This window comes from Canis lupus, chromosome 37 (genome assembly GCF_011100685.1).
Source record: "Canis lupus familiaris isolate Mischka breed German Shepherd chromosome 37, alternate assembly UU_Cfam_GSD_1.0, whole genome shotgun sequence".
Classification (NCBI taxonomy): domain Eukaryota; kingdom Metazoa; phylum Chordata; class Mammalia; order Carnivora; family Canidae; genus Canis; species Canis lupus.
This window is the reverse complement of record NC_049258.1, coordinates 20442328-20457996: the sequence shown is the minus strand read 5'-3', so window position 1 is coordinate 20457996 and position 15669 is coordinate 20442328. Positions and strand designations below refer to the sequence as shown.

The 15669-nt window shown below is 33.2% G+C and overlaps 1 protein-coding gene and 1 long non-coding RNA gene across 19 annotated transcripts in view; one reads left to right on the top strand and one right to left on the bottom strand.

Moving 5' to 3' along the window:
- IKZF2 (IKAROS family zinc finger 2) overlaps nucleotides 1–15669 on the top strand; it is a 154738-nt gene that overhangs the window by 70157 nt on the left and 68912 nt on the right. The gene's annotated exons all lie outside the window — the stretch shown is intronic.
- LOC111094317 overlaps nucleotides 1–15669 on the bottom strand; it is an 80837-nt gene that overhangs the window by 4066 nt on the left and 61102 nt on the right. Inside the window, exons 3-4 of the long non-coding RNA XR_005385359.1 lie at nucleotides 9793–9833; nucleotides 3943–4015 (exon numbers count right to left, since the gene is read on the bottom strand). This is a non-coding gene — a long non-coding RNA (uncharacterized LOC111094317). The remainder of the gene's footprint in view (nucleotides 1–3942; nucleotides 4016–9792; nucleotides 9834–15669) is intronic.

Sequence of the window (15669 nt, the reverse complement as noted above, 5' to 3'; positions counted from 1 at the left end):
ATCTCTCCTTTGAAATTGTTTTTTCAAGCATATTTCAGCATCCAAAAGGAAAATGTGAACAGTCAAACCTAGTGAAAACATCCCTATGGATATAACAACTTCTTTTTTTGAAAAACTCCTCAAAAACAATTGTCAGGAAAATTTACAAGCCTTTTAGTATTTGTGTAGAGTTGACAGCAGGTATTTCTTATTCACATACTCAACCAAACTCTGAAGAAGAATGTTTTTAATTCTTGCTTCATATCATTCAAGTCAGGTGATCTAAATATTCTTTCATGTCTCATACACTGATGGCTTTGAGTAATTTGAATGGCAGGGGATCCTGACTGTATATATAAGATCTGTACCCTATAAACTTTGAGGTTTATTTTTTATTTTTTTTTAAAGATATTATTTATTTTTTTCATGAGAGACACACACAGAGAGAGAGAGAGAGGCAGAGACATAGACAGAGGGAGAAGCAGGCTCCATGCAGGGAGCCCAATGTGGGATTCGATCCCGGGACTCCGGAATCATGCCCTGAGCTGAAGGCAGACGCTCAACCGCAGAGCCACCCAGGGATCCCAACTTTGAGTTTTAGAATTGATTTGTTCATAGATTTGCTCATTGCCACCATTAATACTGATTCCATAATCGCCTTTTGCTCCTTTTATCAGTATTTTTTATTATAAATCTTATAACTACAGCATGAATGTAACATGAAAGGTTAAGCTAGTGAAAAATTACATTGGTAAATAAAGGAAAACACTTATCTGACACATGTCCTACTTTGTATATTTGTTCATATACTTAGGTAGTTATTTTATTTCCTTAATTTGGCTGTAAGATTCTTTTTTAAATTTTTTTTTGAGATTTTATTTTTAAACAATCTCTACATGCACTGTGAAGCTCAAACTTACAACCCTGAGATCAAGAGTTGCATGTTCTACTTACTGTGGCTGTAAGTTTCTTGAGTTTAAAGATCATTCTTTATTACTTCTTTATTTCCTAAAGTTAACACAATAATCTTTATTTTTTTAAAGGTTTTTTATTTATTTACTTATTCGTGAGAGACACAGAGAGGGGGCAGAGAGAGACACAGGCAGAGGGAGAAGCAGGTTCTCTGCAAGGAGCCTGATGTGGGCCTTGATCCCAGGACCCTGGGATCATGACTGAACAAAATGCAGATGCACAACCACTGAGCCACCCAGGTGCCCTTGTACAATAATTTTCACATAGCAAGTCTTCATTATGTATTTATTGCTGCTGGAGTTCATGATAAGTTGTTTTAATGTATAGTAAACAATACTGCTGAGTAGAAAACAACTGGAAAAGTAAATTCCCATTTGCTATATTACCAGAAATCTTAGCTTTCTGCCTAATTATTGGTAACTTGCAGTCAACCTCACTTACCTTTAACTTGATCGTGTGTTTCACTAGTTCCTTACAGACCTTTATTGAGTCTGTAGTTTAGTTCTAGTTTATTTCTTATTAAAATATATTTAATGATCTGCCTGACTTTGCAGCCTGACCACTGATCTTAACAGCTAGTTATCTTTAATGGACTCAGATTCTAGGCCATTAAAAAGGGGAAATATTTCTTCATTTAAGGAGAAAATCTGGAGCTGTGTGGTGGCTCACTAGTTGAGTACAGAGTTACATTTGATCGTCCTGACTTGACCTTGGTACCTCGGTTCCTCAGGGCTTGAGTTTATGGTTTGCTCTGGGGTTTTGAATGTCTTGTGTACTCATCACACAATATTCTCATTATTTCTTGATTTTCTGTCTCTACTAGACTGAGCTCTTTATAATTCAAAAAGTATTTAAAAGAATGAATGCTTTCTGCTGCTTCATTTTGGATCATGGCCAATCACCTGTCTTTCATCTGCTTTGAGGATATTGTGGGTTTTGGAGTTAAATTGAATGTAATATTGCCATACTCATATACCTGGTCTTTTTTGCCTTCTGTTCTAGTTCAGTCTTGATTCCATTGTACCTTTGGGCCATGTTCCAGTTGGTTGATTGCTAGGATAACCACTGGCCAGCTCTGTAGGCTATGAATTTTCCTGAACTACTACCTCTTGTGCTCTCCCCTCACCTGTTATGTCTCCCCTTGAGTTTCAGGGTCAGTGGTTCTACCTTATTCATCTTTCTGGCCTCTAGGCTTATGATTCCACCTAACTTAAAGCTGAACAAATGAATAGAAACTTAAATTGTTTTTTTATCACTTTTAATAGATTTATGCTAAAAAAATTCCAGCCTAACACTTAAAAAAAATCTTTATTAAAGGCATTTTTAATGATTTGGACTAATTTAAGAATAGATCGTGACTGCCAAACATCTATTAAACAGGTTCTGGAGAGAACTTAGTAAGTGGCCTTTCCCCCCAACATGTGTGTTGCAGTTATCAAGCTTATTAGAGTTAGTTAGGATTTTGAATCAATGATGTGTTTGGTATCATAGAGTTTGTTTCATTACCAGCAAACCATTTTTTGCTAACTCATAAGCTTAATTTTGTCATTCTTTTGAAAACTAATACTGTTCCTTTAAAAATCATTAAGATTGCTGAAATTTTGCTAGATTTAAGAAATTTTTTGAAGTATTTTACAAACATTTAGTTTTCACTTATATAGTCTTAATCATTTGCATTTTACCCTTATTCTTATTGTCATGCATTGTTAAATGTTTTTTTTCTTTCTGATCACTTTTCTATTTCAACTGTTTTCAAAGTTCTCAATTATACTTGCTGCATTTTTGTAACTGTTGGCACTGGATTGATTGATTTTTTTCTTCTTTTTTTCTCTTTTAGTATGGAAAAATGTGAATATATACAGGAGTAGATTCTAAATGAACCTTCATGAATCCATTATCCAACTTCAGCTATTACTAGTTCATAGTTAGTGTTTTCTTAGCTATACCCAAGTTACTTGCCCTCAGATATTATTTTAAAGCAGGTCTCCAACTTCTTTAAGGGTTTATGAATTACTGAGTGAGCAAAAGACTCTTTCTTTCTTGGTTATCACATCAGAATTGAACAAACCAGATCAAGTCCCACAATGGGGAGCCTGCTTCTCCCTCTGCCTGTCTCTGCTTACCTCTCTATGTCTCTCATGATTAGATAATAAAATCTCAGGAAAAAAAAGGAACTGAACATACTATATACATATATTATATTTTCCAGGGTACATAGTAGTTCAGGCTTGGTGCTTCTTACTTTTCCTCTTAAAAGTATTTTTATTCCTTTTGTTCCTTTGAACTTTCTAGTTCTTAGTTATCAGAAATGGAATTGGGGTATGTATGGTTTTTGAATGTTAATCAAGTTTTTTGCTAGAAATGGTTCATCAGTTTATCATATTAGGTAATTTGTTTCTTAAAAGCTTTTGTCACAGTTCCAAGGAATGGGTGAAATGATCAGTGAATTTTAATGGGGGCAGGTGACAGGATAGCATATACAGAGTGTTGTTCATTTAGGATATGCTATGGAAAGGACAAATTGGATGTTAAAATGGAGAGCAGAAAAACATGGGTACAAATTAGGTGAATACTTTGGAAAAAATGGAAGTAGCTGAAAAAAATAAGGAGATGGCAAACTTTGCCCATTGTATTCAAAAGTAAAGAAAAAAAGGTTTTGTTTTTTTGTTTGTTTTTTTGTTTTTTATCTTGTTGTTATTTTTTTATACAGTTTTATTTAGACTGACAAACATACTCTGCCTAATTGTGGTGGGACAGCATGAGCTTCCCCTCTAGTAATATGAAAGAAATCTATGATGGTGGTTTATGTATAGATTTTGTTACTAGTAGGTACTCCTTCAGATCACCGTTCAAAATAAAAAAGAGAAACTAAAAACCAAAAAAAAAAAAAAAAATGCACTATTTGCGTTTTTTTAATAGAGTTAACCTCAACTATGATGGGCTTGTCCTTTCATATCAAACTGCTGATATTTTTCAGAAGTTAGTATTTACCATGTAAGATGTTGTCCTACAAAGATCATGTTCATTTGTTATTTTCATTCATTTTATTGTTCACCAGCATGCACTATAGATAAGATATAGATAAGATATAGTTAATGGCAACTTAATAAAACTTTTACACAAAGTTTAGCTTTGGAAAATTCTAGTAATTGACTTTCTGAGATGAGAAAAAACAGTACTACTTTACTTTAGCTGTGGAATACTTCAACTTAACATATGGAATGTTTGTGCTCTTCAGGAGTACATTTTAAGAAACACTAATGCAAAAAAATGACAATTAGTATACATATTTGTCTTCCATTCTGATATTCATTTTCATGTTGAAATTCTTGAAATGAAGAATTAAGTCCCTGGGAAGTCATTAAAATAAGCCCTCTCCTCGTTCGTTTCCCAGAGTTAGGAGTCTTTGTGTTCTGTCTCCCTTTCTGATATTTCCCACACATTTCTCCTCCCTTCCCTTACATATACCAGACTTGGTGAATCTCACATAGGTAAGATGGAAATTTGTGTCATTTTTAAAACAGCCTGTATAAAGATGTTCCATAGTCCTTTTGGTAGATTTGTGCTAACGTGTAACAGTATTTAATTCTGTGATAACCAGGATTTTTCTTGAAATGATTTGTACATTAGTTATATGCCTCCCGATTTTCTAAGTTCATACACTTTGTTTTTTTTATAGTGAATTGTAGAGTTTAGATACAGAAGTGGGATCTCTTTCAAGCTTTAATTTAAGATAACATACAGAAATTTTCCTGAATAATTGAAAACGAATAACCATTCCGTAGTGTTGAGTATAAGGAAGTGACAGTATCCAATTGATATATCCAATATTTAATTCCAATATATCATAATAACCATAGTTATTACATGCATTTGGCTTTTAGAGTTAAAAAGAACTTCACATACATTATCTACTTTACTTTAAATAGGGGACAAAATACAAGTGCTATATCAATATAACTACATTGCAAGCCATCATACGTAATTTTCACATAAGCATTATATGCCTGATATACATTATTTGCCTCCAAATACTTCTGTCTTGGAGCTCCAGTAGCACTTGGAGCACGTTAGTGCTCAGTACTTACATAAATACTTCTGTGTCTTATTCATATCTTGTTTATATCTTGTATTTAGGGATTTTATTATTGTTAATTTTTCAGAAATGACATTATATATTAGGAACCTTTTTCCTATTTTAGTGTTTTGGAACAAATGAAATAGCTCTAAGTAGATTTTTCTATGTAAGGGAAAAACTATGTGGTAATCCATGGGACAACTTCATCCTTGCAGAAATTTCAGGTTTTGTAATGGGGTTATAGGAGGCTTAATTTGTCATTTTTCCTGCCTGTTTACAAAAGTCCAGTTTTAGTTTAAGTGATTTGATGTATAGAAAAGGGTTAGGAAAAAACCCCATGTTATTTTTTAAAAACCATAGTTATTAGTGTGTGTGTTTTAATATCTGTATATGAGTTGCTGTGATGCCACATCCACTTTGGTCTTTGCTGCGTTCCATTAACCTAAATTTGATAGAGTCCAGTGTCTGGGTGGTGGTTCTCAGTGTTTGTTTGTGAGTATTTTATGCCCATGGGTCCTTTGATAATTTTCATCTAAAGTGAAGAAAGATCATGAATCTTATTTCCATATACTTTAGGTTGCATATCAGTACTTGAATTATACAAAGATAGAAGTCACATGAAAATGTTAATGTGCATTTTTTTCACCTAAACAAGGATGAGCAATATATATATGCTTAGTGTGTTTAGTATAAATTAGTTAATGGGTATTGTGTCAGCATATAGCATCAGTTAGTGAAAAATTAATGAAATGTTTCCCTTGAGGATAACTAGTTGTATTTTATTTATTTATTTATTTATTTATTTGTTTGTTTGTTTGTTTATTTATTTATTTATTTATTTATTTATTTTTGAGAGAAAAAGAGAATTGTGGAGCTCAAACCCACGACCCTGAGATCATGACCTGAGCCAAAATTAAGAGTTGGAATCTTAACTGACTGAGCCACCCAGGTGTGCTGCTTACCTAGTTGTATTTTCTTAAGATTTTCATACTACCTCAGAAAAGCAATATTTGTACTAGAATTCTCAAATGACAAATACAAATTGATAAACATGTATTTAGATAACATCCATAGCAAATTGTGTGTCACTTAAAAAATAAATTTATACTAATGATACTATAATAATATCTACCTTTGAATTCACATATAGCATAAGATATTATATTTTTTCTACTGAGTGCAACCCAAACATACTTGACCTTTTTACCTATTTCTTGGTTAATCTTAAATATTTCTGCTGATATGCTTAAAAATTTAAATGACCATTTTGCTAATGAATATAAACACATATAGCATTTTCCAATAGATTATTTCAGTAATACATGGTACAACATTTAGAAAACTTTTCTCAGTGGGATTTTCTATTTTATATTTAATGGTGATGAATGGGAATGAAACATATGTTAAAATACTGAAAAGGCTATATGAAGCCAGCAGACTTTAACTGAACAAAATTACGGTGGTATGGACTTAAGCGTTTCTCTTTAGGTGAGACTAAGTCATGTTAATAATAGGGTTTCAGTACAGTAGATGGCTGAGAAACAGTTAATTTGTATGCCATTTTCGGATTGTTTCCTGGAAAACCATGCTCATAATTCAAATCACTAAAAGTCAGTTTTAAGAAGACAACTGCTATTTCATTGTATCTTTGTAATAGGAATAAAGTTTGTACTTGGAGTTCAAAAAAAGGGGGAGGTGTGAGTGGCTCAGTCAGGTAAATGTCCGACTCTTGATTTTGGCTCAAGTCATGATATCAGAATCCTGAGATTGAGCCACGCATCTGGCTCCTTGCTGGACAGGGAGCCTGCCTAAGATTCTCTCTCTCTCTGTCCCTCTACCCCTCCCCACCACTCTCTCACACTCTCAAAAAAAAAAAAAAAAAAAAAAAAAGCCAACTAAATTAGGCTTATATTTAGAGAGAATAATTTGTAATACTTATAACTATAATTATAATAATAGTTTTCTATATCATATTAATAATGAGATTTTTGCAGACTATACAAGGGGAAGGTTTGAGGTTTTGGGGGGTAATTATAATAACTTCAGAAAATTTAGTATACTATTACTATAGCAAAACTTTGTAAATATTGATGTACAGCACAGAATCTACATTCCAAGTGAAATTTAAAACATTGCTTCTTTGCATTCATTAATGCTATGCCAGTCTTACACACACACACACACACACACACACACACACACACACACACGAAATTATGAAAGCATAAGTGGTCTATTGGATTTAAGAGTTTTATTTTGCTTCTGTGATTTCTATATAATGTTCAGTCTGAATTTTAATCTTTGACATAAATATTTGTATATATAATGTTTATATCAGAATAATTTTATTCCTTTAGATTTACCTTTATATTGGATTACCAGTGAAGGGAACATAGGAGAAACAAATACTGTGTTCTTGTTTCTTTGTGTGTGTCTGTGTGTGTTCTTGTTTTTAATTTCAGATGGATCTGTCTCATCAGAGTTCTTGTTTTCTTACTCTTTTGCTATGCTATTAATTAGTCTAATGTTTAGGTCAATGCTCTGGACATTTGCAACAAAATAAAGGAAAATATTGTTATGTTTTTAAGTTTAAGAGGATATAAAAATATATACATTCAAGAGACTGGGGAAATATGATTGTGGAAATTGGGTCAAATGGGTACATGTTTCTGAGGCCCAAGGATTAATAAATGAAATTGAAATTTACTTTTTCTCAATTTCCAGATTTTTAGAGATGGTTCTTTACATCTTTTTGAATTTAATTTACATTATATATAAGTTTGTACAGACTTTTGTTTTCTTAGATGTTAATGTGGCTTTCACTTCCCTGATTTGAACTTTACATATTTAATATGAAGTTTGTATTTTGGAAAGGTATAAGTGTACGTTGATTTTTCTGCTACTTTTCTTGTGGTATAAGATGTATACCCTTCAAGGATATAACATGCTATCAGTTACCTATCAAGCTTTGAATAATTCTCTGTCATAACTCTAAAAATTTTTATCATTATGAGAAAATATTTGTATAATACTTCCCTGGAAATGTTTTTCTGTTTGACTTTTATAGAGTTATTCTGTGATAAATATGGAGTTAGTTTATTTCCATTTTACTCATTGGGAAACTGATATATAATGTTTATTTTTACTCATTGAAGTCTATTATTAACCAAAAGAATCCAAGCATCTTCTAATTTTGTGGTTGGTTTATTGTATATCATTTCCTAGGACCACATTAATTACATTGATTTTCTTTTTTTTTTTTTTTTTTTTTTTTTTTTTTTACATTGATTTTCTTTATTAATCTTCATTTATGATGTTTCTCAAGGAATGAAAAAAATAGACTTTATTTTGGTATTTCTCCTAAATCACAAAGTGTAATGGACTTACGATGTATTGCTTAAGTAGATTTTAAGGTTTTTAAGGAAAATATTTACATCCATTCCTTTAAAACTTCTGCCTTCTTGTAGCCAGGACAATTGTGCACTTGTACCAGGTGGTAATATTATAATATTTGTTAAATATATGTATTATTAAATGGATTAATAAGTTAAAAATTGGACATTGAGAGTATAGAACAACACGAAGTAGCATAAAATTTACAGAATGGAGAATAAATTCAGGGTCCAGCTGGGTGGGTTTCATTGCCTATACTTCATCAGGCTCATGTGTCATTTGAGTTGAATTTTCTTTTTTTTTTTTTTTTTTTTTTTTTTTTTTTTTTTTGAGTTGAATTTTCATTTCATCTTCTAGGATATACTTAGTTTTTATTGGGTTGCCATGCTTAGCACTTTTCAGCAAAGGCTTAAAATAAGAACAGTAGAAATACGAAATCTCTAATCAAGTCTCTAGGCTTGATAAGATGCCCTGCAAATGAGATTTAAAAGATAAATATCACCTCTTCTCTTATTAGGCTTACTTGTGAGACTGTTGAAATTCACTAAGCCTTATAGGAATTCATAATTAAAGTCAAGATATGTAGAGTATCTTTGCCTTCTCTATTTTACAGTGAACTGCTCAGTGGCATATTCCCAACACTATGTGTTCAATACCCAATGAATGATAATCATAATCAAACCCGCAGCTGGGGTAGAAATAAATCCTTTACCACTGTATTTTGCCTTACTGACATATTTTTGACTCGTTTTACTCAATATACTTGCTGGAGACAGCTTAAAAGAAGCAGCTAACTAGTAATATTTGAAGAGATCACCAGTGGAAACAAACAAACAAACAAAAGGAATCTGAAGGCTAATCTTTTTTGACCAATTAGTGACAGAAATTTCTGAGTTACTTCTTTTTATTTTTCATTGTTAGCTGATTTGATTAGGAAAAGAGATTTTAATTTTACCCTTGTCATGCAGTGCAAGCATTCACTGTTCCAAAATGGAACTGACAAGTGAATTTCATTAAGACTGATAATATGGCAGCATAGTGAAAGCTTGCAACTATTATCATCAGCACCTAGAAATTTTAACCAAGCTATTACTTTTTGACCAAATGTTCTATTACTTGTCAGAGCAATCTTATATCTAATGATGGTGAATATAATGGGTTGAAGAGGTTGCATTTTAGAGTTTCATTCAAATTTTGTGTGTGTATATGTTTTATTTTTTTTCAGGGTTCACTCACATGATGGAGCTACCTTCACAGTAAAAAACAAAACAAAACAAAACCCCCAAAAAACCAGCAGTTAGCTACTTTTATTTTTATTTTTGATGGAGACAATCTAGGAATTATTAGTGAGAATGTCAGCTGATACTTACATGTATATTTCCAACAGTAAATATTTTGCTCTGTTATTTACCTACAAAGAACAAAAATTCAAATTAATAAAACATTAATGAAATGAAGTTATTTCTGATAAAGGGCTATGTGGTAGGGCTACAAGTTCTTAATTATAGGAATTTTAGGGAATTGCTCTGAGCCTTTCTTGTTTCACATTCTTTGCCTTTCTACTGCCTCTTCCTTTCATACAAATAGGCTCTTGCAAGGTTGTCATCTCCCTTTGTCTCCACCAGAAATGAGCAGAATATGAAAGTAATGACTATGTCTGATTTGATTGTCACTATATCTTTATTGCTTAGTAGAGTATCTGCTACAACAGTTGTACCCCAGACATTTTTTTGGAGTGAATGAACACTCAGACTTTTGCCACCTTAAAATCAGTCATAAAGATCTAGTGGTTAGACCCATTTATTTCTTTCAGTTCCATTTCTCTGCAAATTCTTTGTACTTTTATATTTATTATGTTGCTTTTCACTCTTTTGCATGCTACTTAGTGAGTTTGTATTTTGCTTGATGTAGATCTTTATTCTGTATTACTCTGAGGTCAGTTACCAATAAATATTTGCATAGTACCTAGTAAAATATGAATGCCTTAAGATGACACCATCAGTAGAAAATGAACTTTGAATTCACATATTTGTAGAAGTTGGATTTTTTCCTCATTTGGTTTCCTTTGTAGTCAATTTATTATGAGGGTATTTGACTGGCTCAGAGTCATGGTATTATTCAGCTTTATCATGTGGTCCATATCCTCAGCTTCCTTTTTTATAAAACAAAACTGATACCTACCAGAAAAAATTGGGAATCAAATGGCTGATGTTGAAGTATATTTGATAAAATGGAAGTTCACTAAATTTTGGTACTTCTCCCTATCTTTTCACCTATTCTTTCCATTGCTAGCCATTTTAAACTGGCCCAGTTTATATAATTAATACATTCCTGTGGCCACATTGACACTGGATTTCACCTTTAAGATCCTTGATTCTTGGTTAGTGGTGCTATTTTGAGAGACTAGATCCTATCATTGGTTTTCCTATCCTTTTCTTTTTCTTTCTCTAAGATTCTGTATATTGTGTCACTGAGACATGTATTCCCCGATGCTCCCTGTCAGAGAACCACCTGCATTATTGGGATCATCTCCATCTTTTTTTTTTTTCTTTTAATTTTTTTTATCATCTCCATCTTTAACCAGACTATAACCCATGCTTGTCTTGTTCACCCTTGTGTCTCCAACACTTAGCAGTGTATCCAGTGTATAGATTGCATCCTATAAATGTGTACTGAGTGAATGTGAATGGATTTGCTTATTTATCCACTTTTATGGGAAAGTGATGATGTGAAAGCAACATCATGAAAGCCAGCGAATTCTCTGATCTTGGAGTACAACCCAGTGCCTTCCCAAGCCTACACTAAATATTTGATGGAAGCAGTAACAAGAGTTTTAATATCTGAAGGGAGATGCTAAGTTTTCTGTTGGTAAAAGTGATTTATCAGGATCCCTTGCCTTAATTTGTTTTTCCTTTGTATGCTCGAAGATACGCATGCCATTTAAACCTTACTTGATCTCTGCATGGCTCTTTCTTAAATAATGCACCTTTCTTTGCCAAAATTGAGCGTAGTTAAAATTATAAGTCTTATGCTTTCTATATTATCTGAAAAACTATATCAAGATTTTATTATATTCCTATTAACCTTATAAATCTGGTAATTCTGGTGTCAGCTTAGAATGTAAAGCTTCATTAGTTTAATTAAATTAATTCAAATTCTGGAGAGAGATTTTTTTCCCTCTGTGTGTATAAAAGTTGAACTAGATATTTGAAAATAAATTTAATCCTAAAATGCATGAAAATAGTAGAATGTACTGGGTAATATCTTTTTTAAAACATCATTGCATAATTACAAAAAGCTATCTTGCCACTAGGTAAATTAGTTATGCAATAGGTTTAAACTATTTAGAAATAGCACTGTGAGGAAGAAAGTAAAATTAATTCAAAAGATAGTGTCAGATAAAAAAAAAATGTAGTTTACTCTTGCCAGGCACATATTGTTAACTTTGTTAAGGTAGCAGCTTTTGTGGTTTGTTTTAGTTTCAGCTTGTCCCAGAAGGTGTTGCTACACTGTGAAGGTGTTAGGAACTATAGTAATGGAACAGGAGATAAAATGGAAGACTTATAAAATGTCTTATCATTTGGGCCTCCCTGGAAAAACCTAGCTTAAATTTCTGAGTGGTCAGCTTGACATTTTAAAACCGGGAGAAGTTGTGTCATTATTTCTAGAATACTACAGTGGTTAGAGGAAAAAGATTTAAAGTTCATTGCAGTAATTGCTGACAGCTCCCACGGAATGAAGTGCTTTTAGTAAGCATGTACTGCTTTGAAAAAAGGCAACGTACTTGGGATGTGGAAGAGGACAGTGAACTTTGAGATGAATGTGACAAAAATGTAGATTTGGGTATTCTTGTGCCTCTGAAATAATTTCATTCATTTTTTGAAGGTGGAAAAAAAGTAAAATGACTTTTAATGGTTCTTGTCTGTCTTCAAGCAAAGAAAGACTCCAGGCTTCTGAAAGTAGCAACTTGTGTTTTTGCAGTAACTTAAAGTACAAAACCTGGTGGCCAGTTGTTGCTGGGAGCAAGGTAGCTAGTATCACTGGGCTTGGCACAGTCCGTTCATGCGAAGTGCTGAGGCAGTCCCTACCCTGAGTGCGTGCATTCCCCCTCCCTGGAAACCTGCAATTTGCCTCTTACTCCCAGATGGGGAGGAAACGTGCAAACAGCCGCAAGCCATACATAATGGCAGGGTTCACATCCTGACAGGGACAAAGTAGAAAAAAGGAAAAATTCAGAAGAGTCTTCATAACATTATTTGAGTCAAGGACTTTATGCTTTTTATGAAGTTGTAGCACTCTTTTTTTTGTTCGTTTTTTAAGTTTTGAGTATGTTCTGTTTGTTTTGCTTCCACCCCCCCCCCATGCCAGCCAAAATTCAACTGAAGGAAACACATGAGGATGGCACATTAATCAAACTGCACTATCTTTTGCTTAAACAGCTAACATTTAATGCTTAATAAAGACCCTTCTCAACAGATACCAACTAGGTTTCCAGTGTATGTACTGTTTATATGTATAAATGTACATGAACGTTTAAACATGCCCTTACCTATGACCTTCAGAAATATGTTAGGACATGGATTTAGGAATGCTGTTTTTAAGCCAGAGTTTTAAACTCTATGATCTAAAATTGATCTTTATCTGAACCCCAAACGAGGAAAAGATTTGGTATAAAAGAATTATATTCATTTTTAAGTGCTTCCTGAAGTTTTTCAGCTCTATTAGAGTATAATTGACAAATGAAATTATATTTAAAGTATACATTGTGATGATTTGATGTATACATTGTGAAAGGAATCCTCCCATCTAGTTAATTAACACATCTATCACCTCACATATTTGTCTTTTGTGTGTGAGAACATTTATGTTCTAAAACTCATTAAATTTCAGTTATACAGTCCAGAGTTAACAGTAGTCACCACATTATACGTTAGGTTCTCAAACCTTATAAATCTAGCTGAAAGTTTGTTTTAAGATTTTATTTATTTTTTTTCATGAGACATAGAGAGAGTAGAAGCAGAGACACAGGCAGAGGGAGAAGCAGGCTCCATGCAGAGAGCCTTATGTGGGACTCCATCCCAGGTCTCCAGGATCAGGCCCTGGGCCGAAGGCAGGCGCTAAACCGCTGAGCCACCTAGGAGTCCCTCATAGCTGAAAGTTTGTACCCTTTTACCAGCCACTCCTTCTTTCTCTCATCCTCCAGTCCCTGGTAGCATACTTTTCTACTCCTTGTAATATGACTTTGACTTGTTCTTAGACTCCACATGTAAATGATAACTTGCAGTATTTGTCTTTCTCTTGTTGGCATACTTTAGTTAGCATAATGCCCTCAGTGTCTATCAATGTTGTTATAAACAACAGAATTTCCTTCTTTCTCATGGCTGAATAATATTCCAATGTGTGTGGCTATGTGTTTATGTTTGTATGTATGTAACACATCCTTATCCATTTATTCATTGCTGGACACCTTAGGTTGTTTTCTTACCGTGGTTTTTGTACGAAAAGAAAAGGGTGGGAATAAAAGGCATCTAATTCAGAAAGGAAGTAAACTACAGACTTTAGCTGCAGATGACATATTATATACATGATTTAGAAAAGCCTAAGGACATCCATCAAAAAACTGTTAGAACTAACCACCAAATTCAGTGTAGTTGCAGGGTACAGAATCAATATATAAAAATCAGTCATGTTTCTATATGCTGACCTCAGACTATCAGAAACATTAAGAAAACAATCTCATTTGCAGTTGCATCAAAAAGAAAAAGATACCTAGGGAAAAATTTAAATTAACCAAGGAGAGAAAAAGATTTGTACATTAAAAACTGCAAGAGACTGAAGAAGACATAAATAAATGAAAAGCTATTCCATGTTGATAGTTTGGAACAATTAGTATTGTTAAAATGTTCGTTCTACCCAAAACAGTATATAGATGCAATGCAATTTCAATCCAAATTCCAGTGATGTTTTTCATGGAAATAGAAAAAACAATCCTAAATTTTGTATGGAACCACAAAAGACCCTAAATAGCCAAAACAGCCTTTGAGAAAAAAGAACAAAGTTTTGTCTTGTTCATGCTTCTTGATTTCAAACTATGTTACAAAGCTCTAGTAATCAAAACTGTATGGTGTTGGCATAAAAAATAGATGTATAGATGAATATAACAGAATAGAGAACCCGGAGATCAATCCATGCATATGTGGTCTATTAATTTACATCAAAGGAGCCAAGAACACATATAGGGAAAGTATAGTCTCTTCAGTAAATGATACTGAGAAAACTGGACAGCCACATGCAAAAGAATGAAACTGAGATGAAACCCATATCTTACACCAAACACAAAAATCAACTCACAATGGGTTAAAGACTTAAATTTAAGACCTAAAACTGTAAAATTTATAGAAGAAAACTTGTAGAAAAAGGGGTAAGCTTCTTGACATCATTCTGATCAGCCAAGAAATCAGTCAGGCTTTTTGTATAAAGAAATTTCTATTGAGATACTAAGTAGCTAACAATTATTACAAATTACACAATTTTTTTAAACATGATATTTCTTTTTTTTTTTTTTTTTAAAGATTTTATTTATTTATTCATGATAGTCACACAGAGAGAGACAGAGAGGCAGAGACACAGGCAGAGGGAGAAGCAGGCTCCATGCACCGGGAGCCCGATGTGGGATTCGATCCCGGGTCTCCAGGATCACGCCCCGGGCCAAAGGCAGGCGCCAAACCGCTGCGCCACCCAGGGATCCCTAAACATGATATTTCAAGCATAGTCTGGTTACATCCTAGAATCATAGGCATCACAGACTCAAGGGACCTCAAGAGCCTTGGCCTCAGGCAGATAGGCTTTTAATTATTTTATCTACACAAATAAGTAGTGTTATCTCCATTTCACAGTTAAGGAAGCTAGGTCTCTAGGAGGTAACACACCCAATTATAGGTGACAGATGTACGATATCAGCACTAAATCATAAGGAAATAGGAGAAATAAAACCCAATTATTATAAATTTTACTCTACTTTTGATCTGACCAGAAAATATCAAGTATTTTAAAAGAAGTATATTTAAATGAATAAGGAATTCTCTCACATTTGACGAATGTAAAAACTTACCTTTGCAAGTTTTTTTAAAAAAGCTGTTGGTATGCCTTTTATTTAGCCTGTCTCATTTGCTCTCTGTGATACATAGAACTGTGTCATCACTTTAAGAATGTTTCATATACTTTAGTTATGAGGTTTAGAAAGCTGG